We start from the raw sequence: 12,499 nt of genomic DNA, 5'->3' as shown, positions 1-12,499 counted from the left end.
ACCCAAAGGGCCCAGTCTATCACTTAGAGCTCCAGGAGACCAAAGGACCCCAGTGGTCTGCAAAGAGGTCCTCATGGCCCCCATCACCTGGGGCCCTCGAACCTGCGCTCCACTCCCTGTAGTCCCCACTGCTGCTGGTGGCTTTGAGGATCTCAGGAAAGTCCAAGAGAAGCTGGCACTGACCCTGCAAAATAATGGGATGGGATGGGGTGAGGGGACTCCCCAAGGAAGCAAATGTGTGTGGGGGGCTTATCCCTGTACAGTGGCTCCTCAGAAACCTGTCCCTAGGGGAAAACAGAGGATCTCTATCAACATGGCCTGGGGAAAAAAGTCTGTACTCTTTTCGGACCTGCCCCCACAGGCTCCAGGCCAAGAAAGTGCACAGCAGCATCTATTACATTTCTAAAATTATGCCTAGGTCTGGGGGGGCAGGGTGGCCAGGGCTAGGAGCGGGAAAGGATGTGGTAGGCGGGCAGGCAGGCAGGAAACCTTTAATCCAGTGCCTTGTGCCCCGCTTGCACACTGGGCAGCGGGAAGGGAGTGCCCCTTCAGCAGATGCTAGGTCGGTCCCAAGAATCAAAAGCCCTTCTGTGCACAGCCTGGGCGCTCAACCGTTTTTCAACATTGCTGCACTGCCTTCTTGGATGGTTTGAGTTTTCTTTGGATAGAGGCAGTTGGGGGGAAAGGGATGATGTCTTTGGGCCACCCAGTTTGAGAAGTAAATGAGAAAAAGAAAATTGCTGGTGGTCAAAATCTAGAAGTGGGAACAGGGTTGCTGCAGACAGTCGTGCAAGCTGTGCACTGCACAACTGCTGAGGCGCCTTTCCTCAAACAGAGAGTCATGCTGTGTGTATACCCATTCGGGGTCACCCATTATGTGCCAGAAGGAGAACCACCTGGCTCAGGTGACCAGGGCCTTATTCTTGGATGGAGCTGGGGGGATGGGAATCAGTGGCCAGTTTGTATGCGGGGGAAACAGCAAGACCTCATTACAATGGCAGTCCTGATCGAAATACTTAGACACTCCCCACACAGATAATTAAATCTAACAGGGTCGGGGAGGAAGGAGAAGTCAAGGGAGTAAGAGCTCCCAAATATGTGGGCTCTCCTACCTCCCAGATATGATTGCCAGAGAAAAATAGAGGATACCCAGTTAAATTTGAAGGTCAGATAAACAATGAATACATAATATCCCCAGGGCTAAGATCAAACAAAGAAACAAACAATGAAATCTTTTTAGCATAAGTATGCCCCAAACATTGCATGGGATATACCTACACTAAAGAAATCACCTGTTAGTTCTCCGTCAGTCAAATTTAACTAGGCATCTCTATTTTTCTTTGCTAACTCTAGCAATCCTGCCCTCAGAGGGCGTGTCTGTAAAAGCTCTTTGCCACCCACCAATGCCTGGAAATAGCTATTAAACCAGCAGCCAATCAGGAGCAAACTTCCCCCAGGCCTTTTGTCTGCTGAGCAGGATGGGAAGTAAGAGAGCACTCCCCCTGCTCCTACACACGTGTGCGCACGCGCACACACACACACATGTTGGTGTCATCGCAAAGGCCGCTTCCTCTCCTGGGAGCTCTGAAATCGCCACCTGGCCTGGGTAAGAGGTTTCTCTGCAGGTGGGTGCGCAGCACAGCCACATGTCTGTGGGGAGGATGGAAACCCAGCGTTGGAGCCTGAGGATCTCAGAGCACTGCCCACACAGCCGAAACTGGAAGAGTGTATCTTGCACAAGGCCAGCGCGGTAAGTCAGACGCGGTGACTCTGGGCACTGGGTGGCCTTGGACCCTGGTGTCCTCTCATTCACTGGAGCTGGGGTTGCCCAGGGGTCAGCCTAGCAGGGGGCAGTGCTCAGGTCAGTGGGGAGGCTCCTCCCTAGCCGTCCCCTTGGGTTTTCCGGAAGGCAGGTAGAGAATGAGGGAAGTAGGGCCATAGGCAACCCCCAGGAGGTTTCTATGGGAAGAGCTGGCTAACCTCTTGTGGGGCCACCTGTGGTCAGAACTGACTACACGTGACCAGTGCGTGGTGGCACCAACCCAGCTGGCAGGACTCTCATGGGCACAGGAAACCTGCACAGAAAGTTACCCAAGGCCCAGGCAGGACAGACCTGGATCAGGAACCCAGAAGAGCCCTAGCAAGTAACAGGAAGGGTCTCACCAGCTTCCCATTTCCCCCTCCAGCTCAGAACTGGCGACCAACTTCTCCACCCATGCTCCCCACTCCTTTGTCTGTCTGAGCCCCTGGGAAGGGTGGGGAGGTGAGGAGGAGCTAAAGTGCCCCAGGTATGAGTCAGCCCTGTTTGGGAGCAGTTCCACCCTCCCTGGTGGCTCAGATGGAAAAGAATCCACCTGCAATGCGGGAGACCTGGGTTTGATCCCTGGGTTGGGAAGATTCCCTGGAGGAGGACATGGCAACGCACTCCAGTATTCTTGCCTGGAGAATCCCCATGGACAGAGGAACCTGGCAGGCTACACAGTCCATGGGGTCACAAAGAATCAGACACGAATGAGCACCTAAGCACAGCACAGCAACGTGCCTACCCACAGAAAAGGAGGATTAAAAGAGGAACAGAAAAGCTCTGATGTCTTTCCTTTGAGAACCAGTGTCAATCAAGACCTCTCTTGAGAACTGTCTTTGGACCACGGATCCCCTGTGGATTCCCTGGTGGTTCAGCGGTAAAGAATCTGCCTGCCAAAGCAGTAGACGTAGGTTTGATCCTTAAGGATTATTCCCTGGAGAAGGAACTGGCAACCCACTCCAGTATTCTTGACTGGGAAATCCCATGAACAGAGGAGCCTGGTGGGCTACAGTCCATGGGGTCGCAAAGAGTCAGACACGACTGAGCGAGTAACACTTTCACTTCCACCTTCCTAGCCCAGAGGTCATCGGACACCATTTGGGAGGCTCCCTGTGGCTTCCAGAGACTTTCGAGAGTCCTTCTCCTTCATCCCAGAATCCTGTTCCCTGGAGAGACACAGAGGCACTTGGTCGTTGCAAAAGCTGCCCTGTGTGGTGGCATAACTAGGGCAGAGATTGCCTTCTTCCCACAAGAGGGCCAACCAAATGAGTTCTCTTTTTTTATTTTTAATATTTTTATTTATTTATGTATTTATTTGGTTGTATCGGGTCTTAGTTGCAGTATGTGGGATCTAGTTCCCTGACCAGGGATCGAACCCAGGCCCTCCGCATTGGGAGTGCAGAGTCTTAGCCACTGGATCACCAGGGAAATCCCCAAACGAATTCTTGACTCTTGTTTTTGATTCCGTTTCTGATTCTTTCGGGGTGGAAAGAGGAAAGGTGCTCACAAGGGCAGAGGCCAGAGCTGCTCTGTCACCAGGGACTCTCCTAATGCAGCCAGATGCAGGTCCCCAGGGCTGCTTTATTCTGGGTAATTTGGTCACAATTGGATTCAAGGGGTCAGACCGTATTGTCCTGCCTATTTAGATTTGCGCAGTCACAAAGAGTCGGACATGACTAATTACGCATGCATGCATTGCAAAGGTGGAGTAACATTCTCCCCTCCAACTACCAACTCCTGGAGGGCAGGGACCCTGCTGATTCAGCATGGATGGACTCCTGGGAGAGCCCCCATAGGGAGCAGGCAGTCAGGGAAGGCTTCCTGGAGGAAGCGGCACTGGTTGAAGCCAGAGTTCGATGCAGGGAGGAGCAGGAAGGACACTGTCTTACAGAAACAGTGAGATGGAAGGTGTGGCACACGGACAGACTGAGCAGACAGGTAACCCTAGGCAGCTCTGGCTGGTGGAACCGGAGCATGGGGTGGGGAATGGGGAGCCAGAGGAACGGCTGAACAGAGAGAGCGTTCGAGAAAGCAGGATTCAGATTCAAGACAACCAGCCTTTCCCTGACTCCTGGTGCCCGATGACTGGGCAAAGCCACTTCACTTGCTAAACCTCAGTTTCTTCATCTCTAACGCTAGGAAAGATTGACGGCAGGAGGAGAAGGGGACGACAGATGAAACGGTTGGTTTGGCATCATCAACTCAATGGACATGAGTCTGAGCAAACTCTGGGAGATGGTGAAGGACAGGGAAGCCTGGCGTGCTGCAGCCCAAGGGGTTGCAAAGAGTTGGACACGACTGAGCGACTGAACAACAAGATGGAAGCAATGGCAGTGATGAACATCGCTGCTCTGGGGGGTCCCTTCGCTCTCTGCCAGGCCCTGGGTCTGCATTTACCTGCACGTCTCACTCATTCCCATGACACCCCTAGAAAACAGGGGGCACCTTTATCCCCATTGTACAGATGGGGTGGTTGAGGCTTATGAAGGTTCAGGAAGATGTCCTGGGTTCCAAGGTTCAGGATTTGAACCCAGATCCCAGGATTTGAAGCCCAGGCTCGAACTGCCCCTAGGAAGGAGCAGGAGGGATGCTGCTTGGAATGTGAACACAGTTGTCTCTCTCTTTTTTCCCTCCCTGGGGTGGCCATAGCAGTTAGCACAAACTGAGTGGCTTTGAAAAAAATAATTGGGGCTTCCCTGGTGGTCCAGTGGTTAAGAATCCACCTTGCGATGCAGGGGACACAAGTTCGATCCCTGGCCCAGGAGGATCCAACGTGCCTCAGGGCAATAAGCCCACGAGCCACCAAGACTGAAGCCCACTCGCTCTAGGAACCATGCTCCCCAGCAAGAGAAGCCGCCGCAGTGAGAGGCCCACACACCGCCTCTCCAGGGTAGCCCCTGCTTGCTGCAACTAGGGAAAGCCCACACGCAGCAACGAAGACCCAGCGAAGCCAAAAATAAATAAATATAATTTTAAAAATCGGACATTTATTTATTCTCTCTCAGTCTTGGAGCCCAGAAGTCTGAAATCAAAGTGCTGGCGGGGTTGGCCCCTTCTAGAGGCTCAGCGGGGGGAGAACCTTCTTCCTGCCCCTCTCCCAGCTTCTGGGGGCTTCCAATTGATGAAGCTCAGGACACTGTAGCCCAGAATACTGTACCCCAGCATGCTGAATACCTCAAGCAGAAGCAGAAAGATTGCCCTGACCTTGTCCTTCTTCCCTGAAACAGGAGAATAAAATTCCCATGGGAGAGGTGGCCTCCCTGTACCAGGAGGAAGGGGGACTTTCTTATCACCAGGGCAGGGAACTGGGGGTTGCGAAATCTGAAAAAGGTTTGTTCATTTCACCTTTTTCCTAGTTATTTCTCCACTTCCCACCCCAAACCCAAACCCCTTTGTCTTCCCCGTTCTTCACAAATTTACTTGTTTCTTTGTCTCAAAGGTACAAAATCTTCCTGTTTTGATCACTTCTGGTATGTATTCTCTTGTAAAGACTCCTCTATACAAGCAAAAATTCAGTCAAACGTGTTTCCTTCTCTCCTGTTCATCTTTGTCAGTTCAACTTCCACACCCAGCCAGGGACCCTAAGAGGGTTGAGAAAAACTTTTTCCTCCTTACCTGGCAGTCCTTGAGTGCTCTTGGCTTGTGGCTGCATCGCTCTAATCTCTGCCTCCATCATCTTTGTATCTGCATCCTCTCTTCATCTTATAAGAACGCTTGTCATTGGATTTGGGGCCCCCACCTGTATAATCCAGGATGCTCTTGAGAGTCTTTTTTTTAATGATTTTTCTTTTCTTTTTCTGCAAGCACGCAGCTTGCAGGATCTCAGTTTCCAGATCAGAGATTGAACCCAGGCCACGGCAGTGAAAGCACCAAGTCCTTTACCACTGGACACCCAGGGAATTCCCTCAAGGGTCTTAATTACATCTGCAAAGATCCCATTCACATCTGGGCAGAGATCTCTTTGGGAGAAGGGGCTCCATTCAGCCCCCCTCCACTCTCCCCATCTCTGGTAGGGAGGACTGACCAGAGCAGACAAGACTCCAGAGGCTCCATGAGCAAATCACACACTCAAATGGAGGGGCTTTGCAGTGAAAAGTTTACTTTCTGGTGGCTCCTCTGAAGCCTTGCTTCCTTCTAGAGCCTCACTGTCTGACGAGGGAGTAGCCAGCCCCACTTGGCTGCTAAAACTTGAAATGTGGCCAGTCCAAATGGAGCCGTAGTGCATTGCCCAACACATGCCAGAATCCCAAGACTTTACATGGAAAAAGGAATATAAAATATCTCATTCATAACTTCTTATATCGATTGCATGTTCCAATAATAACATTTTAGGGGGCTTCCCTGGTGGTCTAGTAGTTAAGAATCCATCTACCAATGCAGGGGACACAGGTTCGATTCCTGGTCCGGGAGGATTCCACATGCTGTGGAAGCAACTAAGCCTGAGGGCCACAAACACTGAGCCCACGCGCTGCAACAAGAGAAGCCACCGTGATGAATAGCTCCTGCTCCCCACAGCTAGAGAGAGCCTGTGCATAGCAACGAAAGCCTAGTGCAGTCAAAATAAATATATAAAACAAATCTTTCTAATACATAAATAAATAAAATAACATTTTGGATAGACTGGGTTAAAATATACATTATTCATATTAAGTTCATTCATTTTATTGTTTTAAATTGCAGTAAAATTCATGTATCATAAAATCAACCATTTTAAATTAAAAAATTCACTGGCTTTTAGTGCATTCACCGTGTTGTGTGACCATCACCACTACCTGGTTCTGGAACATTTCTATCACCCCAAGTACCCTGATGAATAGATGAAACCTCTTTTATGTTGGATTCAGGATGGCAAGAAGGGGGAGCTCTCACACCCTCTCACACGTTGCTATCCGCAGACTCCAAACAGGAAGAGACGTACCTTGCATCTCCAACAGAAAGAAAGTCGTTACTTTACTACCTCAGGAGGAAGAAGGAAGATTTCCTCCTTGCCCGGCAACTGCCCAGCCAATGAGAGGCTGCAACAACTCAGCCAATGAAAAGCCACTACACTTTGGAGGAACTCCCAGCTTCCTCCAATGAGCTCTTTGTTTATCATAGCCCCGCCCAACTCTCCTTTCCTATAAAGAATGGTCCTGTCTTTGTGTCTCTGGACTTAGTTATAGTTTTGGTTATAGGTTACACGCTGTAACATGCTTGTCCTGAATTGCAATTCTCTGATATTCCTCAATAACCCCATTTGCTGGTTAAAAACAAAACCCAGAAACCGGCTGTTTTAGTTTTAGTTAACAACCAATTAGCAGTCACTCCCCTCTCTCCCCAGCCCTTGGCCACCACTGACTGGGCCATTAGTCTCTATGGAGTTCCCTAGTCTAGACACAGCAGGGACTTCAGTGGCTACTTTATGCCAGTGGATGCTTGGCTTCCAGGACCTCATAGAGTGGTACCAGTTGGGGCCAGGCCCACCCCCACCCCTACCCCCACCTGGGCAGCTCAGCCCTGGCACAAAGTGGATGCTCAATAAACATAGATGCTGGGAGAAGGAAGGAACAGGGATCCCAGAAAGAGAAGCAACTCTGGGATCCCCATTCTGCCCTGCCGTCTGAATGGCCTGGGCAGCAACTCAGTCGAAAAGTAGAGATGTGTGTGTGTGTGTGTGTGTGTGTGTTATAATAAAATATATGTACATATATATATTTTATAGATACCAAATATATCTATTTGGTCTTTGCCCCATTCCTGGCACAGAGCCCCTAAAATCCTTGGAATTTCCTGAGTGATAAGAGCGTCTTTTGTTTGTTAATGGGAACTCCAGGGACTGGGGCTAAAAAGCTTCAGGAGGGGAGCTGGTAGCCAGAAAAAACAGCCAAGTGCCTAGAGAATGGGAACTTTCAGTCCCATCTACTGGGAAAAAAACGCTGAAGATTGAGTTCAGTCACCAGCGACTGACAATCTAATCACTTGTGCCTGTGTACTCAAACCTCAATTTTAAAAATACCCTAAATAATGGGGTTCTGGGGGCTTCTGGCTTGGTAAACTCATCCATGTGCCAGGAGGGTGGCACACCCCCAGCTCCAAGGGGTCAGAGGTCCCTGTGCTCAGGACCCTTCAGACCCTGTGTCTCACATCATCTTCATCTGGCGGTTCACCTGCCTCCTTATGATAAACGGTGATACGTAATAGTAAGGACAGCTCTTTCCTGAGTTCTGCGAGCCCTTCTAGCAAATGATCAAACTGAATGGGGGGCATTGTGAGAACCCTCAGATCTCTAGGTGGTGGGACAGAAGTGCAGGTAACCTGGGGACCCCATTTATGGCTGGGGTCTGAAGCGGGGACTGTCTTGTGAGGCTGAGCCCTTAACCTGTGGGGTCTAATTCTAGTTGTGGAGTCTAATAAGTGGCACAAGTTAGTGTCAGAACTGAATTGCTGGGACTTCCTGGTGGTTAAGGATCCACCTGCCACAGGGGACGGAGGTTGGATCCCTGGTCCAGGAAGATCTCATAGGCTGCTGGGGCAACTAAGCCTGTGAGCCAGAACTACTGAGCCTGCACCCTGCAGTACTGAAGCCCATGCACCTACAGCCCATGCTCCACAACCAGAGAAGCCAGCACAAAGAGAAGCCTGTGCTGGCAACTAGAGAGTAGCCCCGATCGCTGAAACCAGAGAAAGCCTGCGTGCCCCAACGAAGACACTGTGCAGGCAAATAAATAAATATGAAAAAAAAAAAAAAGAATTGAATTGCAGGACACTCAATTGAAATGGGAGAATCAGTGTGTTTGAGGGGTTCCTCTGGGCTTTGTTGCATGGATGGGCTGACAGCAAGATAACTTTGTTGCTGGTAGTAAACATGGGTAATGCCTTTGCTTCCCGGGAGATGGGGTATTTCTGGGGGGCCCCCCAGGGCACTTGTGAGGATGGGTGAGAGGATGTGGGCTGAGAGCTGGCCACCACCCTGGGCTCAGAGGAAGGAGTTCTAAGGTGTTACCAGGTGAAAGCCAGTGCTCCAAGGGCTCTGCTCACCACATGAATGACAGGGCTTTGCTCTGTGGGTGCGAGGCTGCCAACACAGCGCCCAACAGGGACCAGGCCAGTCACAGAAACAGGAGGAGTGAGCAGACTGTAACTATAAACATGGGGCATTCTTAGCTTTTTACTCTCCTATTTGTGAAGGTGATTTAGGCAGAGGGACAGTTCTCGTCTATAAGAAAATCAAAACAAGGTGAAAAGACAACCCTCAGAATGGGAGAAAATAATAGCAAATGAAGCAACTGACAAAGGATTAATTTCCAAAATACACAAGCAGCTCATACAAGTCAATACCAGAAAAACAAACAACCCAATCAAAGAGTGGGGAAAAGACCTAAACAGACATTTCTCCAAAGACATACAGATGGCTAACAAACACATGAAAAGATGCTCAACATTGCTCATTATTAGAAAAATGCAAATCAAAACCACAGTGAAGTATCATCTTACACCAGTCAGAATGGCCATCATCAAAAAGTCTACAAACAGTAAATGTTGGAGAGGGTGTGGAGAAAACGGAACCCTCTTGCACTGTTGGCGGGAATGTAAATTGATACAGCCACTATGGAAGATGGTATGGAGGTTCCTTAAAAATCTAGGAATAAAACCACCATATGACCCAACAATTCCACTACTAGGCATATAAGAGGAAACCAAAATTGAAAAAGATACATGTACCCCAATGTTCATTGCAGCACTATTTACAATAACTAGAACATGGAAGCAACCTAGATGTCCATCGATAGATGAATGGATAAAGATGTGGTACATATACGAATGTGAAAATTATTCAGTTGTGTCCAACTCTTTGAGACTCCATGCACTCCAGGCTCCTCCGTCCATGGAATTGTCCAGGCCAGAATAATGGAGTGGGTAGCCATTCCCTTCTCCAGGGGATCTTCCCAACCTAGGTCTCCTGCATTGCAGGTGAATTCTTTACTGTCTGAGCCACCAGGGAAGCCCAAGAATACTGGAGTGGGTAGCCTAGCCCTTCTCCAGGGGATCTTCCCAACTCAGGAATCGAACCAGGGTCTCCTGCATACAGGCAGATTCTTTACCAGCTGAGCTACCAGGGAAGGCATATATAAACAACAGAATATTATTCAGCCATAAAAAGGAACACATTTGAGTCAGTTCTAATGAGGTGGATGAACCTAGAGCCTATTATACAGAGTGAAGTAAGTCAGAAAGAGAAATCAAATAACGCATACTAACACATATATGTGAAATCTAGAAAGACAGTACTGATGAAATTATTTGCAGGGCAGCAGTGGAGACGCATACATAGAGAACAGACTTCTGGACACAGCGGGGCAAGGCGGGGGGTGGGAAGAAGAAGGACAGGGCAGGATGTATGGAGACAGTGACACAGAAATTTAAAATACCATATGTAATTTAGATAGCCAACGGGAATTCACTGTATGACTTGAACCTCAAACTGGGGCTCTGTAACAACCTAGAGGGGTGGGATGGGGAGGGAGATGGGAGGGAGGTTCAAGAGGGAGGGGACATATATGTACCCGTGGCTGATTCCATAGGTAGTGGCTGCCCTCATAGCTCAGTAGGTAGAAGAATCTGTCTACAGTGCAGGAGACGGAGGTTCAATTCCTGGGTCGGGAAGATCCCTGGAGGAGGAAATGGCAACCCACTCCAGTATTCTTGTCTGGAGAATCCCACGGACAGAGGAACCTGGCGGGCTACAGCCCACGGGGTCGCAAAGAGTTGGACACAACTTAGCGACTAAACCACCACGGCCGATTCATGTTGATGTTTGGCAGAAACCAACACAATTCTGTAAAGCAGTTATCCTTCAATTAAAAAAATAAATACATTTAAAAAAATAGAAAATAAATAAATAAATAAAAAAAGGCGGGCGGGGAACAGTGTCGCGATGTGGTTCGAGGTTCTCCCCGGGATCGCCTTCATGGGCGTGGGCTTGTTCATCCTGGGGAATGGCCACTGCGGGCATCCACAGGTTCAGTAACGGGGGCGAGGGAAAAAGGGTTGCCCATTACTCATATCAGTGGTATTTGATGGAAAGAGACAGGTGGGTCTCTCAAGTAAACCGTGACTATGAGTCAAAGGGTTTGGAGAACATTGATTAAGCAAACGTTTTCCTGATTGATGAAAAACAATTCAGTCATGCTCTTCTATCCCTGCTAGAAGATCATGCAGTGTATTGTGTAGCACGCAGAGTATTCTGTAGTGTATAATAAAAAGAAAAAAGAAGAAAACATCAGCAGTACAAGTGTCAGCTACAAATTGGCACTTGCCATCTACATCTACAATGATTAAATCACGAGCTGCGGCAGCTACTGATTCTCAACACCCTCTGAAAGGAGTTCAAGGTGGAGAGCAGAAATGAGGCACTCTGGACTCAGGGAAAAACTTGGCAGGATAGGTCTTCAGACAGATATTTTCAGCAGCTGATTTTATGAGTCCAATTCTTATGTCTCCTCCTACCTGGAAAAGCACTAAAATCCTTCTCGGTGATGACTGCTCCTTGTTCTGCAAAAGTAAGTGCTTGACTGCGTGTACTCCCCCTTCACTAGCATCGCATCTATACGGTCTCTCCCCCTACCTCTTTGGAGCAGTTTCTCAGAGCTTACCTGAGGTGCTGTCTCCCTGGCTATAGTCCTCATTTTGTCCCCAAACAAAACTTAACTCGAAACTCTCACATTGTGTATTCTTTTTTAAGTTGACACAAGCATGACAGCTTCCTGTCAGGGAGATAGAGACAGAGAGCAGAGGGCCCATGGCAAGCAGGAGGGCAGGGCCATCTAAAGGATGCTACAGAGCATTGCCATTAGTGCATGCAATGCTTCTCCATCCAGGACTTTCTTTTTTAAAACTTACTCATTTATTTTTGGCTGCTGAAACTAGAGAAAGCCTGCACGCACGAGCGAAGACCCTGGGCAGCCAAATAAATATATATTTTTTAAAAAATTGAATTACTGGACACCCAATTGAAGTGGGAGAATTAGTGTGTTTGAGTGTTTTTTTTTAAATCTATTTATTTTTGGTTGCATTGGGTGTTCATTGCTGCATGCAGGCTTTCTCTAGTTGTGGCGAGGGGGCTACCCTCTAGCTGTGGTGTGCTGGCTTCCCACTGTGGTGGCTTCTCTTGTTGCAGAGCACGGGTTCTAGGGCATTCAGGCTTCGCTAGTTGAGGCGCGAGGGCTTAGCTGTGCCACCACATGTGGAGTCTTCCCCGGACGAGGGATCAAACCATGTCCCCTGCATTGGCAAGCGGATTCTTAGCCACTGGATCAACAGGAAAGTCCCATTTGTGACTTTCTAACTAAGCTTTTTTCTTGGTCCAACTGGCAGTGCCAGGGAGCTAATACTCCAAGGACAGGCGCTGGCAGGAGACACCCCAGTTCCCTGGCCCCTCGGGCAGCATGACTCCCAGATATGCCCAGAGGCACTGAGCCCCAGCTGCCCACAGCCAGCATCCTGAGCTACCTCCTTCCCACCCCGGCCCTGTTCCCCACCCAGCGCTTCCCGGGATCCCCTCCCTAATAAACTCTTTGCACTCAGAGCCTGCTTCTGGGGCAATCAAAATTAAGATAAGGGCCCACGTAAGGGACTGGCTGTTCCTCCGCTGCAGCTCGTGTTTGCTGGATAGGAAGGCAAACCCTGTATCACTAGACATTGCCATTTTTTTTCCAA

The 12,499-nt window shown here is 49.1% G+C and overlaps 1 pseudogene; it reads left to right on the top strand.

The window, feature by feature from the left end:
* The first annotated feature begins 10,718 nt into the window (after positions 1-10,718).
* Positions 10,719-10,932, top strand: LOC102283448 (NADH dehydrogenase [ubiquinone] 1 alpha subcomplex subunit 1 pseudogene; annotated as a pseudogene).
* Positions 10,933-12,499: the final 1,567 nt, after the last annotated feature.

The sequence above is a fragment of the Bos mutus genome, chromosome 25 (genome assembly GCF_027580195.1).
Source record: "Bos mutus isolate GX-2022 chromosome 25, NWIPB_WYAK_1.1, whole genome shotgun sequence".
Taxonomy (NCBI): domain Eukaryota; kingdom Metazoa; phylum Chordata; class Mammalia; order Artiodactyla; family Bovidae; genus Bos; species Bos mutus.
The sequence above is the reverse complement of the archived record's forward strand: the minus strand, read 5'-3'. Positions and strand labels throughout refer to the sequence as shown.